The 15,532-nt window shown below is 39.4% G+C and overlaps 21 non-coding genes across 21 annotated transcripts; all 21 read right to left on the bottom strand.

The window, feature by feature from the left end:
• Positions 1–405: 405 nt before the first annotated feature.
• TRNAA-CGC (transfer RNA alanine (anticodon CGC)) lies at positions 406–477 on the bottom strand. The gene has a single exon. It is a non-coding gene; the product is annotated as a tRNA-Ala (tRNA).
• Positions 478–1,511: 1,034 nt separating this feature from the next.
• Positions 1,512–1,583, bottom strand: TRNAA-CGC (transfer RNA alanine (anticodon CGC)). The gene has a single exon. It is a non-coding gene; the product is annotated as a tRNA-Ala (tRNA).
• Positions 1,584–2,081: 498 nt separating this feature from the next.
• Positions 2,082–2,153, bottom strand: TRNAA-CGC (transfer RNA alanine (anticodon CGC)). The gene has a single exon. It is a non-coding gene; the product is annotated as a tRNA-Ala (tRNA).
• A 482-nt stretch (positions 2,154–2,635) lies between these two features.
• TRNAA-CGC (transfer RNA alanine (anticodon CGC)) lies at positions 2,636–2,707 on the bottom strand. Its single transcript has one exon. It is a non-coding gene; the product is annotated as a tRNA-Ala (tRNA).
• A 1,034-nt stretch (positions 2,708–3,741) lies between these two features.
• On the bottom strand, positions 3,742–3,813 carry TRNAA-CGC (transfer RNA alanine (anticodon CGC)). The gene has a single exon. It is a non-coding gene; the product is annotated as a tRNA-Ala (tRNA).
• Positions 3,814–4,311: 498 nt separating this feature from the next.
• TRNAA-CGC (transfer RNA alanine (anticodon CGC)) lies at positions 4,312–4,383 on the bottom strand. Its single transcript has one exon. It is a non-coding gene; the product is annotated as a tRNA-Ala (tRNA).
• A 497-nt stretch (positions 4,384–4,880) lies between these two features.
• On the bottom strand, positions 4,881–4,952 carry TRNAA-CGC (transfer RNA alanine (anticodon CGC)). Its single transcript has one exon. It is a non-coding gene; the product is annotated as a tRNA-Ala (tRNA).
• Positions 4,953–5,434: 482 nt separating this feature from the next.
• On the bottom strand, positions 5,435–5,506 carry TRNAA-CGC (transfer RNA alanine (anticodon CGC)). Its single transcript has one exon. It is a non-coding gene; the product is annotated as a tRNA-Ala (tRNA).
• Positions 5,507–6,549: 1,043 nt separating this feature from the next.
• On the bottom strand, positions 6,550–6,621 carry TRNAA-CGC (transfer RNA alanine (anticodon CGC)). The gene has a single exon. It is a non-coding gene; the product is annotated as a tRNA-Ala (tRNA).
• A 482-nt stretch (positions 6,622–7,103) lies between these two features.
• Positions 7,104–7,175, bottom strand: TRNAA-CGC (transfer RNA alanine (anticodon CGC)). The gene has a single exon. It is a non-coding gene; the product is annotated as a tRNA-Ala (tRNA).
• A 498-nt stretch (positions 7,176–7,673) lies between these two features.
• On the bottom strand, positions 7,674–7,745 carry TRNAA-CGC (transfer RNA alanine (anticodon CGC)). Its single transcript has one exon. It is a non-coding gene; the product is annotated as a tRNA-Ala (tRNA).
• Positions 7,746–8,242: 497 nt separating this feature from the next.
• TRNAA-CGC (transfer RNA alanine (anticodon CGC)) lies at positions 8,243–8,314 on the bottom strand. The gene has a single exon. It is a non-coding gene; the product is annotated as a tRNA-Ala (tRNA).
• Positions 8,315–8,796: 482 nt separating this feature from the next.
• On the bottom strand, positions 8,797–8,868 carry TRNAA-CGC (transfer RNA alanine (anticodon CGC)). The gene has a single exon. It is a non-coding gene; the product is annotated as a tRNA-Ala (tRNA).
• Positions 8,869–9,911: 1,043 nt separating this feature from the next.
• Positions 9,912–9,983, bottom strand: TRNAA-CGC (transfer RNA alanine (anticodon CGC)). The gene has a single exon. It is a non-coding gene; the product is annotated as a tRNA-Ala (tRNA).
• A 500-nt stretch (positions 9,984–10,483) lies between these two features.
• Positions 10,484–10,555, bottom strand: TRNAA-CGC (transfer RNA alanine (anticodon CGC)). Its single transcript has one exon. It is a non-coding gene; the product is annotated as a tRNA-Ala (tRNA).
• Positions 10,556–11,598: 1,043 nt separating this feature from the next.
• TRNAA-CGC (transfer RNA alanine (anticodon CGC)) lies at positions 11,599–11,670 on the bottom strand. The gene has a single exon. It is a non-coding gene; the product is annotated as a tRNA-Ala (tRNA).
• A 482-nt stretch (positions 11,671–12,152) lies between these two features.
• TRNAA-CGC (transfer RNA alanine (anticodon CGC)) lies at positions 12,153–12,224 on the bottom strand. The gene has a single exon. It is a non-coding gene; the product is annotated as a tRNA-Ala (tRNA).
• Positions 12,225–13,267: 1,043 nt separating this feature from the next.
• TRNAA-CGC (transfer RNA alanine (anticodon CGC)) lies at positions 13,268–13,339 on the bottom strand. Its single transcript has one exon. It is a non-coding gene; the product is annotated as a tRNA-Ala (tRNA).
• A 481-nt stretch (positions 13,340–13,820) lies between these two features.
• On the bottom strand, positions 13,821–13,892 carry TRNAA-CGC (transfer RNA alanine (anticodon CGC)). The gene has a single exon. It is a non-coding gene; the product is annotated as a tRNA-Ala (tRNA).
• Positions 13,893–14,383: 491 nt separating this feature from the next.
• Positions 14,384–14,455, bottom strand: TRNAA-CGC (transfer RNA alanine (anticodon CGC)). The gene has a single exon. It is a non-coding gene; the product is annotated as a tRNA-Ala (tRNA).
• Positions 14,456–14,937: 482 nt separating this feature from the next.
• TRNAA-CGC (transfer RNA alanine (anticodon CGC)) lies at positions 14,938–15,009 on the bottom strand. The gene has a single exon. It is a non-coding gene; the product is annotated as a tRNA-Ala (tRNA).
• Between the last annotated feature and the right edge of the window lie 523 nt (positions 15,010–15,532).

Consider the following 15,532-nt stretch of genomic DNA (forward strand, 5'->3'; position numbering starts at 1 on the left):
TGAATCTGCATACCGAACATGCTTAAAATTGAATTTCCATCTTGATGTGCCGTATTCTGAAGCTTATTATCACAAACTTAATGGTGTAACTCGAGGAGTGACTAACTCATCAGCCCAGATTCTATGGTTTGATTAGAGAAGGGAGTAATTCAGTTGGGAAGTGATTGATTCATTCTCCACCATTAGGATTATCTGAGGAGTGATAACTCATTCCACCATAAGCAGTTATGTAACTTTTTACGTGATTAACGCTTTAACCTCGGATATTTGCCTTAAGCAAATGTTGTGAATTGCGATGCCATGAAATCTTCACGAATGATGTTGGTCACGTCATTGGAGCTTCTCGAGTTTCGAGAAAAAACAACCTTTTAAGTAGCTTGTTAGCGCGTGCATCATACTATAGAATGGCGATGTCAGGGATTGAACCCTAGGCCTCTCACATGCGAAGCGAGCGCTCTACCACTGAGCTACATCCCCTTATGAGAATCATGTTTTTACTATGAATTGAACTGAGCTAATGCAAAAATAAGATGTATTACATTACTGTCTCAATCTGAATCTGCATACCAAACATGCTTAAAATTGAATTTCCATCTTGATGTGCCGTATTCTGAAGCTTATTATCACAAACTTAATGGTGTAACTCGAGGAGTGACTAACTCATCAGCCCAGATTCTATGGTTTAATTCGGGAAGGAAATAATTCACTCGGGAAGTGATTGATTCATTCTCCAGCGTTAGGATTATTTCAGGAGTGATAACTCATTCCACCATAAGCAGTTATGTAACTTTTTACGTGATTAACGCTTTAACCTCGGATATTTGCCTTAAGCAAATGTTGTGAATTGCGACGCATGAAATGTTCACGAATGATGTTGGTCACGTATTTGGAGCTTCTCGAGTTTCGAGAAAAAGCACCTTTTAAGTAGCTTGTTAGCGCGTGCGTCATACTATAGAATGGAGATGTACGGGATTGAACCCGAGGCCTCTCACATGCGAAGCGAGCGCTCTAACACTGAGCTACATCCCCTGATGAGAATCATGTTTTTACTATGAATTGAACTGAGCTAGTGCAAAAATAAGATGAATTACATTACTGTCTCAATCTGAATCTGCATACCAAACATGCTTAAAATTGAATTTCCATCTTGATGTGCCGTATTCTGAAACATATTATCACAAACTTAATGGTGTAACTCGAGGAGTGATTAACTCATCAGCCCAGATTCTATGGTTTGATTCGAGAAGGGAGTAATTCAGTTGGGAAGTGATTGATTCATTCTCCACCATTAGGATTATCTGAGGAGTGATAACTCATTCCACCATAAGCAGTTATGTAACTTTTTACGTGATTAACGCTTTAACCTCGGATATTTGCCTTAAGCAAATGTTGTGAATTGCGATGCCATGAAATCTTCACGAATGATGTTGGTCACGTCATTGGAGCTTCTCGAGTTTCGAGAAAAAACAACCTTTTAAGTAGCTTGTTAGCGCGTGCATCATACTATAGAATGGAGATGTCGGGGATTGAACCCGAGGCCTCTCACATGCGAAGCGAGTGCTCTACCACTGAGCTACATCCCCTGATGAGAATCATGTTTTTACTATGAATTGAACTGAGCTAGTGCAAAAATAAGATGAATTACATTACTGTCTCAATCTGAATCTGCATACCAAACATGCTTAAAATTGAATTTCCATCTTGATGTGCCGTATTCTGTAACATATTATCACAAACTTAATGGTGTAACTCTAGGAGTGATTAACTCATCAGCCGAGATTCTATGGTTTAATTCGAGAAGGGAATAATTCACTCGGGAAGTGATTGAATTCATTCTCCACCGTAAGGATTATCTCGGGAGTGAAAACTCATTCCACCATAAACAGTCATGTAACTTTTTACGTGATTAACGCTTTAACCTCGGATATTTGCCTTAAACATATGTTGTGAATTGCGATGCCATGAAATGTTCACGACATAAACGGTGTCGAATGATGTTGGTCACGTCATTGGAGCTTCTCGAGTTTCGAGAAAAAACAACCTTTTAAGTAGCTTGTTAGCGCGTGCATCATACTATAGAATGGCGATGTCAGGGATTGAACCCTAGGCCTCTCACATGCGAAGCGAGCGCTCTACCACTGAGCTACATCCCCTTATGAGAATCATGTTTTTACTATGAATTGAACTGAGCTAATGCAAAAATAAGATGTATTACATTACTGTCTCAATCTGAATCTGCATACCAAACATGCTTAAAATTGAATTTCCATCTTGATGTGCCGTATTCTGAAACATATTATCACAAACTTAATGGTGTAACTCGAGGAGTGACTAACTCATCAGCCCAGATTCTATGGTTTGATTAGAGAAGGGAGTAATTCAGTTGGGAAGTGATTGATTCATTCTCCACCATTAGGATTATCTGAGGAGTGATAACTCATTCCACCATAAGCAGTTATGTAACTTTTTACGTGATTAACGCTTTAACCTCGGATATTTGCCTTAAGCAAATGTTGTGAATTGCGATGCCATGAAATCTTCACGAATGATGTTGGTCACGTCATTGGAGCTTCTCGAGTTTCGAGAAAAAACAACCTTTTAAGTAGCTTGTTAGCGCGTGCATCATACTATAGAATGGCGATGTCAGGGATTGAACCCTAGGCCTCTCACATGCGAAGCGAGCGCTCTACCACTGAGCTACATCCCCTTATGAGAATCATGTTTTTACTATGAATTGAACTGAGCTAATGCAAAAATAAGATGTATTACATTACTGTCTCAATCTGAATCTGCATACCAAACATGCTTAAAATTGAATTTCCATCTTGATGTGCCGTATTCTGAAGCTTATTATCACAAACTTAATGGTGTAACTCGAGGAGTGACTAACTCATCAGCCCAGATTCTATGGTTTAATTCGGGAAGGAAATAATTCACTCGGGAAGTGATTGATTCATTCTCCAGCGTTAGGATTATTTCAGGAGTGATAACTCATTCCACCATAAGCAGTTATGTAACTTTTTACGTGATTAACGCTTTAACCTCGGATATTTGCCTTAAGCAAATGTTGTGAATTGCGACGCATGAAATGTTCACGAATGATGTTGGTCACGTATTTGGAGCTTCTCGAGTTTCGAGAAAAAGCACCTTTTAAGTAGCTTGTTAGCGCGTGCGTCATACTATAGAATGGAGATGTACGGGATTGAACCCGAGGCCTCTCACATGCGAAGCGAGCGCTCTAACACTGAGCTACATCCCCTGATGAGAATCATGTTTTTACTATGAATTGAACTGAGCTAGTGCAAAAATAAGATGAATTACATTACTGTCTCAATCTGAATCTGCATACCAAACATGCTTAAAATTGAATTTCCATCTTGATGTGCCGTATTCTGAAACATATTATCACAAACTTAATGGTGTAACTCGAGGAGTGATTAACTCATCAGCCCAGATTCTATGGTTTGATTCGAGAAGGGAGTAATTCAGTTGGGAAGTGATTGATTCATTCTCCACCATTAGGATTATCTGAGGAGTGATAACTCATTCCACCATAAGCAGTTATGTAACTTTTTACGTGATTAACGCTTTAACCTCGGATATTTGCCTTAAGCAAATGTTGTGAATTGCGATGCCATGAAATCTTCACGAATGATGTTGGTCACGTCATTGGAGCTTCTCGAGTTTCGAGAAAAAACAACCTTTTAAGTAGCTTGTTAGCGCGTGCATCATACTATAGAATGGAGATGTCGGGGATTGAACCCGAGGCCTCTCACATGCGAAGCGAGTGCTCTACCACTGAGCTACATCCCCTGATGAGATTCATGTTTTTACTATGAATTGAACTGAGCTAGTGCAAAAATAAGATGAATTACATTACTGTCTCAATCTGAATCTGCATACCAAACATGCTTAAAATTGAATTTCCATCTTGATGTGCCGTATTCTGTAACATATTATCACAAACTTAATGGTGTAACTCTAGGAGTGATTAACTCATCAGCCCAGATTCTATGGTTTAATTCGAGAAGGGAATAATTCACTCGGGAAGTGATTGAATTCATTCTCCACCGTAAGGATTATCTCGGGAGTGAAAACTCATTCCACCATAAACAGTCATGTAACTTTTTACGTGATTAACGCTTTAACCTCGGATATTTGCCTTAAACATATGTTGTGAATTGCGATGCCATGAAATGTTCACGACATAAACGGTGTCGAATGATGTTGGTCACGTCATTGGAGCTTCTCGAGTTTCGAGAAAAAACAACCTTTTAAGTAGCTTGTTAGCGCGTGCATCATACTATAGAATGGCGATGTCAGGGATTGAACCCTAGGCCTCTCACATGCGAAGCGAGCGCTCTACCACTGAGCTACATCCCCTTATGAGAATCATGTTTTTACTATGAATTGAACTGAGCTAATGCAAAAATAAGATGTATTACATTACTGTCTCAATCTGAATCTGCATACCAAACATGCTTAAAATTGAATTTCCATCTTGATGTGCCGTATTCTGAAACATATTATCACAAACTTAATGGTGTAACTCTAGGAGTGATTAACTCATCAGCCCAGATTCTATGGTTTAATTCGAGCAGGGAATAATTCACTCGGGAAGTGATTGATTCATTCTCCAGCGTTAGGATTATCTCGGAAGTGATAACTCATTCCACCATAAGCAGTTATGTAACTTTTTACGTGATTAACGCTTTAACCTCGGATATTTGCCTTAAGCCTATGTTGTGAATTGCGATGCCATGAAATGTTCACGACATAAACGGTGTCGAATGATGTTGGTCACGTCATTGGAGCTTCTCGAGTTTCGAGAAAAAACAACCTTTTAAGTAGCTTGTTAGCGCGTGCATCATACTATAGAATGGAGATGTCGGGGATTGAACCCGAGGCCTCTCACATGCGAAGCGAGCGCTCTACCACTGAGCTACATCCCCTTATGAGAATCATGTTTTTACTATGAATTGAACTGAGCTAATGCAAAAATAAGATGAATTACATTACTGTCTCAATCTGAATCTGCATACCGAACATGCTTAAAATTGAATTTCCATCTTGATGTGCCGTATTCTGAAGCTTATTATCACAAACTTAATGGTGTAACTCGAGGAGTGACTAACTCATCAGCCCAGATTCTATGGTTTAATTCGGGAAGGAAATAATTCACTCGGGAAGTGATTGAATTCATTCTCCACCGTTAGGTTTATCTCGGGAGTGATAACTCATTCCACCATAAGCAGTCATGTAACTTTTTACGTGATTAACGCTTTAACCTCGGATATTTGCCTTAAGCAAATGTTGTGAATTGCGATGCCATGAAATCTTCACGAATGATGTTGGTCACGTCATTGGAGCTTCTCGAGTTTCGAGAAAAACCACCTTTTAAATAGCTTGTTAGCGCGTGAGTTATACTATAGAATGGAGATGTCGGGGATTGAACCCGAGGCCTCTCACATGCGAAGCGAGCGCTCTACCACTGAGCTACATCCCCTTATGAGAATTATGTTTTTACTATGAATTGAACTGAGCTAATGCAAAAATAAGATGAATTACATTACTGTCTCAATCTGAATACCAAACATGCTTAAAATTGAATTTCCATCTTGATGTGCCGTATTCTGAAACATATTATCACAAACTTAATGGTGTAACTCTAGGAGTGATTAACTCATCAGCCCAGATTCTATGGTTTAATTTGAGCAGGGAATAATTCACTCGGGAAGTGATTGATTCATTCTCCAGCGTTAGGATTATTTCAGGAGTGATAACTCATTCCACCATAAGCAGTTATGTAACTTTTTACGTGATTAACGCTTTAACCTCGGATATTTGCCTTAAGCAAATGTTGTGAATTGCGACGCATGAAATGTTCACGAATGATGTTGGTCACGTATTTGGAGCTTCTCGAGTTTCGAGAAAAAGCACCTTTTAAGTAGCTTGTTAGCGCGTGCGTCATACTATAGAATGGAGATGTACGGGATTGAACCCGAGGCCTCTCACATGCGAAGCGAGCGCTCTAACACTGAGCTACATCCCCTGATGAGAATCATGTTTTTACTATGAATTGAACTGAGCTAGTGCAAAAATAAGATGAATTACATTACTGTCTCAATCTGAATCTGCATACCAAACATGCTTAAAATTGAATTTCCATCTTGATGTGCCGTATTCTGAAACATATTATCACAAACTTAATGGTGTAACTCGAGGAGTGATTAACTCATCAGCCCAGATTCTATGGTTTAATTTGAGCAGGGAATAATTCACTCGGGAAGTGATTGATTCATTCTCCAGCGTTAGGATTATCTCGGGAGTGATAACTCATTCCACCATAAGCAGTTATGTAACTTTTTACGTGATTAACGCTTTAACCTCGGATATTTGCCTTAAGCCTATGTTGTGAATTGCGATGCCATGAAATGTTCACGACATAAACGGTGTCGAATGATGTTGGTCACGTCATTGGAGCTTCTCGAGTTTCGAGAAAAAACAACCTTTTAAGTAGCTTGTTAGCGCGTGCATCATACTATAGAATGGAGATGTCGGGGATTGAACCCGAGGCCTCTCACATGCGAATCGAGCGCTCTACCACTGAGCTACATCCCCTTATGAGAATCATGTTTTTACTATGAATTGAACTGAGCTAATGCAAAAATAAGATGAATTACATTACTGTCTCAATCTGAATCTGCATACCAAACATGCTTAAAATTGAATTTCCATCTTGATGTGCCGTATTCTGAAACATATTATCACAAACTTAATGGTGTAACTCGAGGAGTGATTAACTCATCAGCCCAGATTCTATGGTTTGATTCGAGAAGGGAGTAATTCAGTTGGGAAGTGATTGATTCATTCTCCACCATTAGGATTATCTGAGGAGTGATAACTCATTCCACCATAAGCAGTTATGTAACTTTTTACGTGATTAACGCTTTAACCTCGGATATTTGCCTTAAGCAAATGTTGTGAATTGCGATGCCATGAAATCTTCACGAATGATGTTGGTCACGTCATTGGAGCTTCTCGAGTTTCGAGAAAAAACAACCTTTTAAGTAGCTTGTTAGCGCGTGCATCATACTATAGAATGGAGATGTCGGGGATTGAACCCGAGGCCTCTCACATGCGAAGCGAGTGCTCTACCACTGAGCTACATCCCCTGATGAGATTCATGTTTTTACTATGAATTGAACTGAGCTAGTGCAAAAATAAGATGAATTACATTACTGTCTCAATCTGAATCTGCATACCAAACATGCTTAAAATTGAATTTCCATCTTGATGTGCCGTATTCTGTAACATATTATCACAAACTTAATGGTGTAACTCTAGGAGTGATTAACTCATCAGCCCAGATTCTATGGTTTAATTCGAGAAGGGAATAATTCACTCGGGAAGTGATTGAATTCATTCTCCACCGTAAGGATTATCTCGGGAGTGAAAACTCATTCCACCATAAACAGTCATGTAACTTTTTACGTGATTAACGCTTTAACCTCGGATATTTGCCTTAAACATATGTTGTGAATTGCGATGCCATGAAATGTTCACGACATAAACGGTGTCGAATGATGTTGGTCACGTCATTGGAGCTTCTCGAGTTTCGAGAAAAAACAACCTTTTAAGTAGCTTGTTAGCGCGTGCATCATACTATAGAATGGCGATGTCAGGGATTGAACCCTAGGCCTCTCACATGCGAAGCGAGCGCTCTACCACTGAGCTACATCCCCTTATGAGAATCATGTTTTTACTATGAATTGAACTGAGCTAATGCAAAAATAAGATGTATTACATTACTGTCTCAATCTGAATCTGCATACCAAACATGCTTAAAATTGAATTTCCATCTTGATGTGCCGTATTCTGAAACATATTATCACAAACTTAATGGTGTAACTCTAGGAGTGATTAACTCATCAGCCCAGATTCTATGGTTTAATTCGAGCAGGGAATAATTCACTCGGGAAGTGATTGATTCATTCTCCAGCGTTAGGATTATCTCGGAAGTGATAACTCATTCCACCATAAGCAGTTATGTAACTTTTTACGTGATTAACGCTTTAACCTCGGATATTTGCCTTAAGCCTATGTTGTGAATTGCGATGCCATGAAATGTTCACGACATAAACGGTGTCGAATGATGTTGGTCACGTCATTGGAGCTTCTCGAGTTTCGAGAAAAAACAACCTTTTAAGTAGCTTGTTAGCGCGTGCATCATACTATAGAATGGAGATGTCGGGGATTGAACCCGAGGCCTCTCACATGCGAAGCGAGCGCTCTACCACTGAGCTACATCCCCTTATGAGAATCATGTTTTTACTATGAATTGAACTGAGCTAATGCAAAAATAAGATGAATTACATTACTGTCTCAATCTGAATCTGCATACCGAACATGCTTAAAATTGAATTTCCATCTTGATGTGCCGTATTCTGAAGCTTATTATCACAAACTTAATGGTGTAACTCGAGGAGTGACTAACTCATCAGCCCAGATTCTATGGTTTAATTCGGGAAGGAAATAATTCACTCGGGAAGTGATTGAATTCATTCTCCACCGTTAGGTTTATCTCGGGAGTGATAACTCATTCCACCATAAGCAGTCATGTAACTTTTTACGTGATTAACGCTTTAACCTCGGATATTTGCCTTAAGCAAATGTTGTGAATTGCGATGCCATGAAATCTTCACGAATGATGTTGGTCACGTCATTGGAGCTTCTCGAGTTTCGAGAAAAACCACCTTTTAAATAGCTTGTTAGCGCGTGAGTTATACTATAGAATGGAGATGTCGGGGATTGAACCCGAGGCCTCTCACATGCGAAGCGAGCGCTCTACCACTGAGCTACATCCCCTTATGAGAATTATGTTTTTACTATGAATTGAACTGAGCTAATGCAAAAATAAGATGAATTACATTACTGTCTCAATCTGAATACCAAACATGCTTAAAATTGAATTTCCATCTTGATGTGCCGTATTCTGAAACATATTATCACAAACTTAATGGTGTAACTCTAGGAGTGATTAACTCATCAGCCCAGATTCTATGGTTTAATTTGAGCAGGGAATAATTCACTCGGGAAGTGATTGATTCATTCTCCAGCGTTAGGATTATTTCAGGAGTGATAACTCATTCCACCATAAGCAGTTATGTAACTTTTTACGTGATTAACGCTTTAACCTCGGATATTTGCCTTAAGCAAATGTTGTGAATTGCGACGCATGAAATGTTCACGAATGATGTTGGTCACGTATTTGGAGCTTCTCGAGTTTCGAGAAAAAGCACCTTTTAAGTAGCTTGTTAGCGCGTGCGTCATACTATAGAATGGAGATGTACGGGATTGAACCCGAGGCCTCTCACATGCGAAGCGAGCGCTCTAACACTGAGCTACATCCCCTGATGAGAATCATGTTTTTACTATGAATTGAACTGAGCTAGTGCAAAAATAAGATGAATTACATTACTGTCTCAATCTGAATCTGCATACCAAACATGCTTAAAATTGAATTTCCATCTTGATGTGCCGTATTCTGAAACATATTATCACAAACTTAATGGTGTAACTCGAGGAGTGATTAACTCATCAGCCCAGATTCTATGGTTTAATTTGAGCAGGGAATAATTCACTCGGGAAGTGATTGATTCATTCTCCAGCGTTAGGATTATCTCGGGAGTGATAACTCATTCCACCATAAGCAGTTATGTAACTTTTTACGTGATTAACGCTTTAACCTCGGATATTTGCCTTAAGCCTATGTTGTGAATTGCGATGCCATGAAATGTTCACGACATAAACGGTGTCGAATGATGTTGGTCACGTCATTGGAGCTTCTCGAGTTTCGAGAAAAAACAACCTTTTAAGTAGCTTGTTAGCGCGTGCATCATACTATAGAATGGAGATGTCGGGGATTGAACCCGAGGCCTCTCACATGCGAATCGAGCGCTCTACCACTGAGCTACATCCCCTTATGAGAATCATGTTTTTACTATGAATTGAACTGAGCTAATGCAAAAATAAGATGAATTACATTACTGTCTCAATCTGAATCTCAATCTCAATCTGAATCTGCATACCGAACATGCTTAAAATTGAATTTCCATCTTGATGTGTCGTATTCTGAAGCTTATTATCACAAACTTAATGGTGTAACTCGAGGAGTGACTAACTCATCAGCCCAGATTCTATGGTTTAATTCGGGAAGGAAATAATTCACTCGGGAAGTGATTGAATTCATTCTCCACCGTTAGGTTTATCTCGGGAGTGATAACTCATTCCACCATAAGCAGTCATGTAACTTTTTACGTGATTAACGCTTTAACCTCGGATATTTGCCTTAAGCAAATGTTGTGAATTGCGATGCCATGAAATCTTCACGAATGATGTTGGTCACGTATTTGGAGCTTCTCGAGTTTCGAGAAAAACCACCTTTTAAATAGCTTGTTAGCGCGTGAGTCATACTATAGAATGGAGATGTCGGGGATTGAACCCGAGGCCTCTCACATGCGAAGCGAGCGCTCTACCACTGAGCTACATCCCCTTATGAGAATTATGTTTTTACTATGAATTGAACTGAGCTAATGCAAAAATAAGATGAATTACATTACTGTCTCAATCTGAATACCAAACATGCTTAAAATTGAATTTCCATCTTGATGTGCCGTATTCTGAAACATATTATCACAAACTTAATGGTGTAACTCTAGGAGTGATTAACTCATCAGCCCAGATTCTATGGTTTAATTTGAGCAGGGAATAATTCACTCGGGAAGTGATTGATTCATTCTCCAGCGTTAGGATTATTTCAGGAGTGATAACTCATTCCACCATAAGCAGTTATGTAACTTTTTACGTGATTAACGCTTTAACCTCGGATATTTGCCTTAAGCAAATGTTGTGAATTGCGACGCATGAAATGTTCACGAATGATGTTGGTCACGTATTTGGAGCTTCTCGAGTTTCGAGAAAAAGCACCTTTTAAGTAGCTTGTTAGCGCGTGCGTCATACTATAGAATGGAGATGTACGGGATTGAACCCGAGGCCTCTCACATGCGAAGCGAGCGCTCTAACACTGAGCTACATCCCCTGATGAGAATCATGTTTTTACTATGAATTGAACTGAGCTAGTGCAAAAATAAGATGAATTACATTACTGTCTCAATCTGAATCTGCATACCAAACATGCTTAAAATTGAATTTCCATCTTGATGTGCCGTATTCTGAAACATATTATCACAAACTTAATGGTGTAACTCGAGGAGTGATTAACTCATCAGCCCAGATTCTATGGTTTAATTTGAGCAGGGAATAATTCACTCGGGAAGTGATTGATTCATTCTCCAGCGTTAGGATTATCTCGGGAGTGATAACTCATTCCACCATAAGCAGTTATGTAACTTTTTACGTGATTAACGCTTTAACCTCGGATATTTGCCTTAAGCCTATGTTGTGAATTGCGATGCCATGAAATGTTCACGACATAAACGGTGTCGAATGATGTTGGTCACGTCATTGGAGCTTCTCGAGTTTCGAGAAAAAACAACCTTTTAAGTAGCTTGTTAGCGCGTGCATCATACTATAGAATGGAGATGTCGGGGATTGAACCCGAGGCCTCTCACATGCGAATCGAGCGCTCTACCACTGAGCTACATCCCCTTATGAGAATCATGTTTTTACTATGAATTGAACTGAGCTAATGCAAAAATAAGATGAATTACATTATTGTCTCAATCTGAATCTGCATACTGAACATGCTTAAAATTGAATTTCCATCTTGATGTGTCGTATTCTGAAGCTTATTATCACAAACTTAATGGTGTAACTCGAGGAGTGACTAACTCATCAGCCCAGATTCTATGGTTTAATTCGGGAAGGAAATAATTCACTCGGGAAGTGATTGAATTCATTCTCCACCGTTAGGTTTATCTCGGGAGTGATAACTCATTCCACCATAAGCAGTCATGTAACTTTTTACGTGATTAACGCTTTAACCTCGGATATTTGCCTTAAGCAAATGTTGTGAATTGCGATGCCATGAAATCTTCACGAATGATGTTGGTCACGTCATTGGAGCTTCTCGAGTTTCGAGAAAAACCACCTTTTAAATAGCTTGTTAGCGCGTGAGTCATACTATAGAATGGAGATGTCGGGGATTGAACCCGAGGCCTCTCACATGCGAAGCGAGCGCTCTACCACTGAGCTACATCCCCTTATGAGAATTATGTTTTTACTATGAATTGAACTGAGCTAATGCAAAAATAAGATGAATTACATTACTGTCTCAATCTGAATACCAAACATGCTTAAAATTGAATTTCCATCTTGATGTGCCGTATTCTGAAACATATTATCACAAACTTAATGGTGTAACTCTAGGAGTGATTAACTCATCAGCCCAGATTCTATGGTTTAATTTGAGCAGGGAATAATTCACTCGGGAAGTGATTGATTCATTCTCCAGCGTTAGGATTATTTCAGGAGTGATAACTCATTCCACCATAAGCAGTTATGTAACTTTTTACGTGATTAACGCTTTAACCTCGGATATTTGCCTTAAGCAAATGTTGTGAATTGCGACGCATGAAATGTTCACGAATGATGTTGGTCACGTATTTGGAGCTTCTCGAGTTTCGAGAAAAAGCACCTTTTAAGTAGCTTGTTAGCGCGTGCGTCATACTATAGAATGGAGATGTACGGGATTGAACCCGAGGCCTCTCACATGCGAAGCGAGCGCTCTAACACTGAGCTACATCCCCTGATGAGAATCATGTTTTTACTATGAATTGAACTGAGCTAGTGCAAAAATAAGATGAATTACATTACTGTCTCAATCTGAATCTGCATACCAAACATGCTTAAAATTGAATTTCCATCTTGATGTGCCGTATTCTGAAACATATTATCACAAACTTAATGGTGTAACTCGAGGAGTGATTAACTCATCAGCCCAGATTCTATGGTTTAATTTGAGCAGGGAATAATTCACTCGGGAAGTGATTGATTCATTCTCCAGCGTTAGGATTATCTCGGGAGTGATAACTCATTCCACCATAAGCAGTTATGTAACTTTTTACGTGATTAACGCTTTAACCTCGGATATTTGCCTTAAGCCTATGTTGTGAATTGCGATGCCATGAAATGTTCACGACATAAACGGTGTCGAATGATGTTGGTCACGTCATTGGAGCTTCTCGAGTTTCGAGAAAAAACAACCTTTTAAGTAGCTTGTTAGCGCGTGCATCATACTATAGAATGGAGATGTCGGGGATTGAACCCGAGGCCTCTCACATGCGAATCGAGCGCTCTACCACTGAGCTACATCCCCTTATGAGAATCATGTTTTTACTATGAATTGAACTGAGCTAATGCAAAAATAAGATGAATTACATTACTGTCTCAATCTGAATCTGCATACCGAACATGCTTAAAATTGAATTTCCATCTTGATGTGTCGTATTCTGAAGCTTATTATCACAAACTTAATGGTGTAACTCGAGGAGTGACTAACTCATCAGCCCAGATTCTATGGTTTAATTCGGGAAGGAAATAATTCACTCGGGAAGTGATTGAATTCATTCTCCACCGTTAGGTTTATCTCGGGAGTGATAACTCATTCCACCATAAGCAGTCATGTAACTTTTTACGTGATTAACGCTTTAACCTCGGATATTTGCCTTAAGCAAATGTTGTGAATTGCGACGCATGAAATGTTCACGAATGATGTTGGTCACGTATTTGGAGCTTCTCGAGTTTCGAGAAAAACCACCTTTTAAATAGCTTGTTAGCGCGTGCGTCATACTATAGAATGGAGATGTACGGGATTGAACCCGAGGCCTCTCACATGCGAAGCGAGCGCTCTACCACTGAGCTACATCCCCTGATGAGAATCATGTTTTTACTATGAATTGAACTGAGCTAGTGCAAAAATAAGATGAATTACATTACTGTCTCAATCTGAATACCAAACATGCTTAAAATTGAATTTCCATCTTGATGTGCCGTATTCTGAAACATATTATCACAAACTTAATGGTGTAACTCGAGGAGTGATTAACTCATCAGCCCAGATTCTATGGTTTAATTTGAGCAGGGAATAATTCACTCGGGAAGTGATTGATTCATTCTCCAGCGTTAGGATTATCTCGGGAGTGATAACTCATTCCACCATAAGCAGTTATGTAACTTTTTACGTGATTAACGCTTTAACCTCGGATATTTGCCTTAAGCCTATGTTGTGAATTGCGATGCCATGAAATGTTCACGACATAAACGGTGTCGAATGATGTTGGTCACGTCATTGGAGCTTCTCGAGTTTCGAGAAAAAACAACCTTTTAAGTAGCTTGTTAGCGCGTGCATCATACTATAGAATGGAGATGTCGGGGATTGAACCCGAGGCCTCTCACATGCGAATCGAGCGCTCTACCACTGAGCTACATCCCCTTATGAGAATCATGTTTTTACTATGAATTGAACTGAGCTAATGCAAAAATAAGATGAATTACATTACTGTCTCAATCTGAATCTGCATACCGAACATGCTTAAAATTGAATTTCCATCTTGATGTGTCGTATTCTGAAGCTTATTATCACAAACTTAATGGTGTAACTCGAGGAGTGACTAACTCATCAGCCCAGATTCTATGGTTTAATTCGGGAAGGAAATAATTCACTCGGGAAGTGATTGAATTCATTCTCCACCGTTAGGTTTATCTCGGGAGTGATAACTCATTCCACCATAAGCAGTCATGTAACTTTTTACGTGATTAACGCTTTAACCTCGGATATTTGCCTTAAGCAAATGTTGTGAATTGCGATGCCATGAAATCTTCACGAATGATGTTGGTCACGTCATTGGAGCTTCTCGAGTTTCGAGAAAAACCACCTTTTAAATAGCTTGTTAGCGCGTGAGTCATACTATAGAATGGAGATGTCGGGGATTGAACCCGAGGCCTCTCACATGCGAAGCGAGCGCTCTACCACTGAGCTACATCCCCTTATGAGAATTATGTTTTTACTATGAATTGAACTGAGCTAATGCAAAAATAAGATGAATTACATTACTGTCTCAATCTGAATACCAAACATGCTTAAAATTGAATTTCCATCTTGATGTGCCGTATTCTGAAACATATTATCACAAACTTAATGGTGTAACTCTAGGAGTGATTAACTCATCAGCCCAGATTCTATGGTTTAATTTGAGCAGGGAATAATTCACTCGGGAAGTGATTGATTCATTCTCCAGCGTTAGGATTATTTCAGGAGTGATAACTCATTCCACCATAAGCAGTTATGTAACTTTTTACGTGATTAACGCTTTAACCTCGGATATTTGCCTTAAGCAAATGTTGTGAATTGCGACGCATGAAATGTTCACGAATGATGTTGGTCACGTATTTGGAGCTTCTCGAGTTTCGAGAAAAAGCACCTTTTAAGTAGCTTGTTAGCGCGTGCGTCATACTATAGAATGGAGATGTACGGGATTGAACCCGAGGCCTCTCACATGCGAAGCGAGCG

Source organism: Saccoglossus kowalevskii, chromosome 12 (assembly GCF_978046115.1).
Source record: "Saccoglossus kowalevskii chromosome 12, keSacKowa6.1, whole genome shotgun sequence".
Classification (NCBI taxonomy): Eukaryota; Metazoa; Hemichordata; class Enteropneusta; family Harrimaniidae; genus Saccoglossus; species Saccoglossus kowalevskii.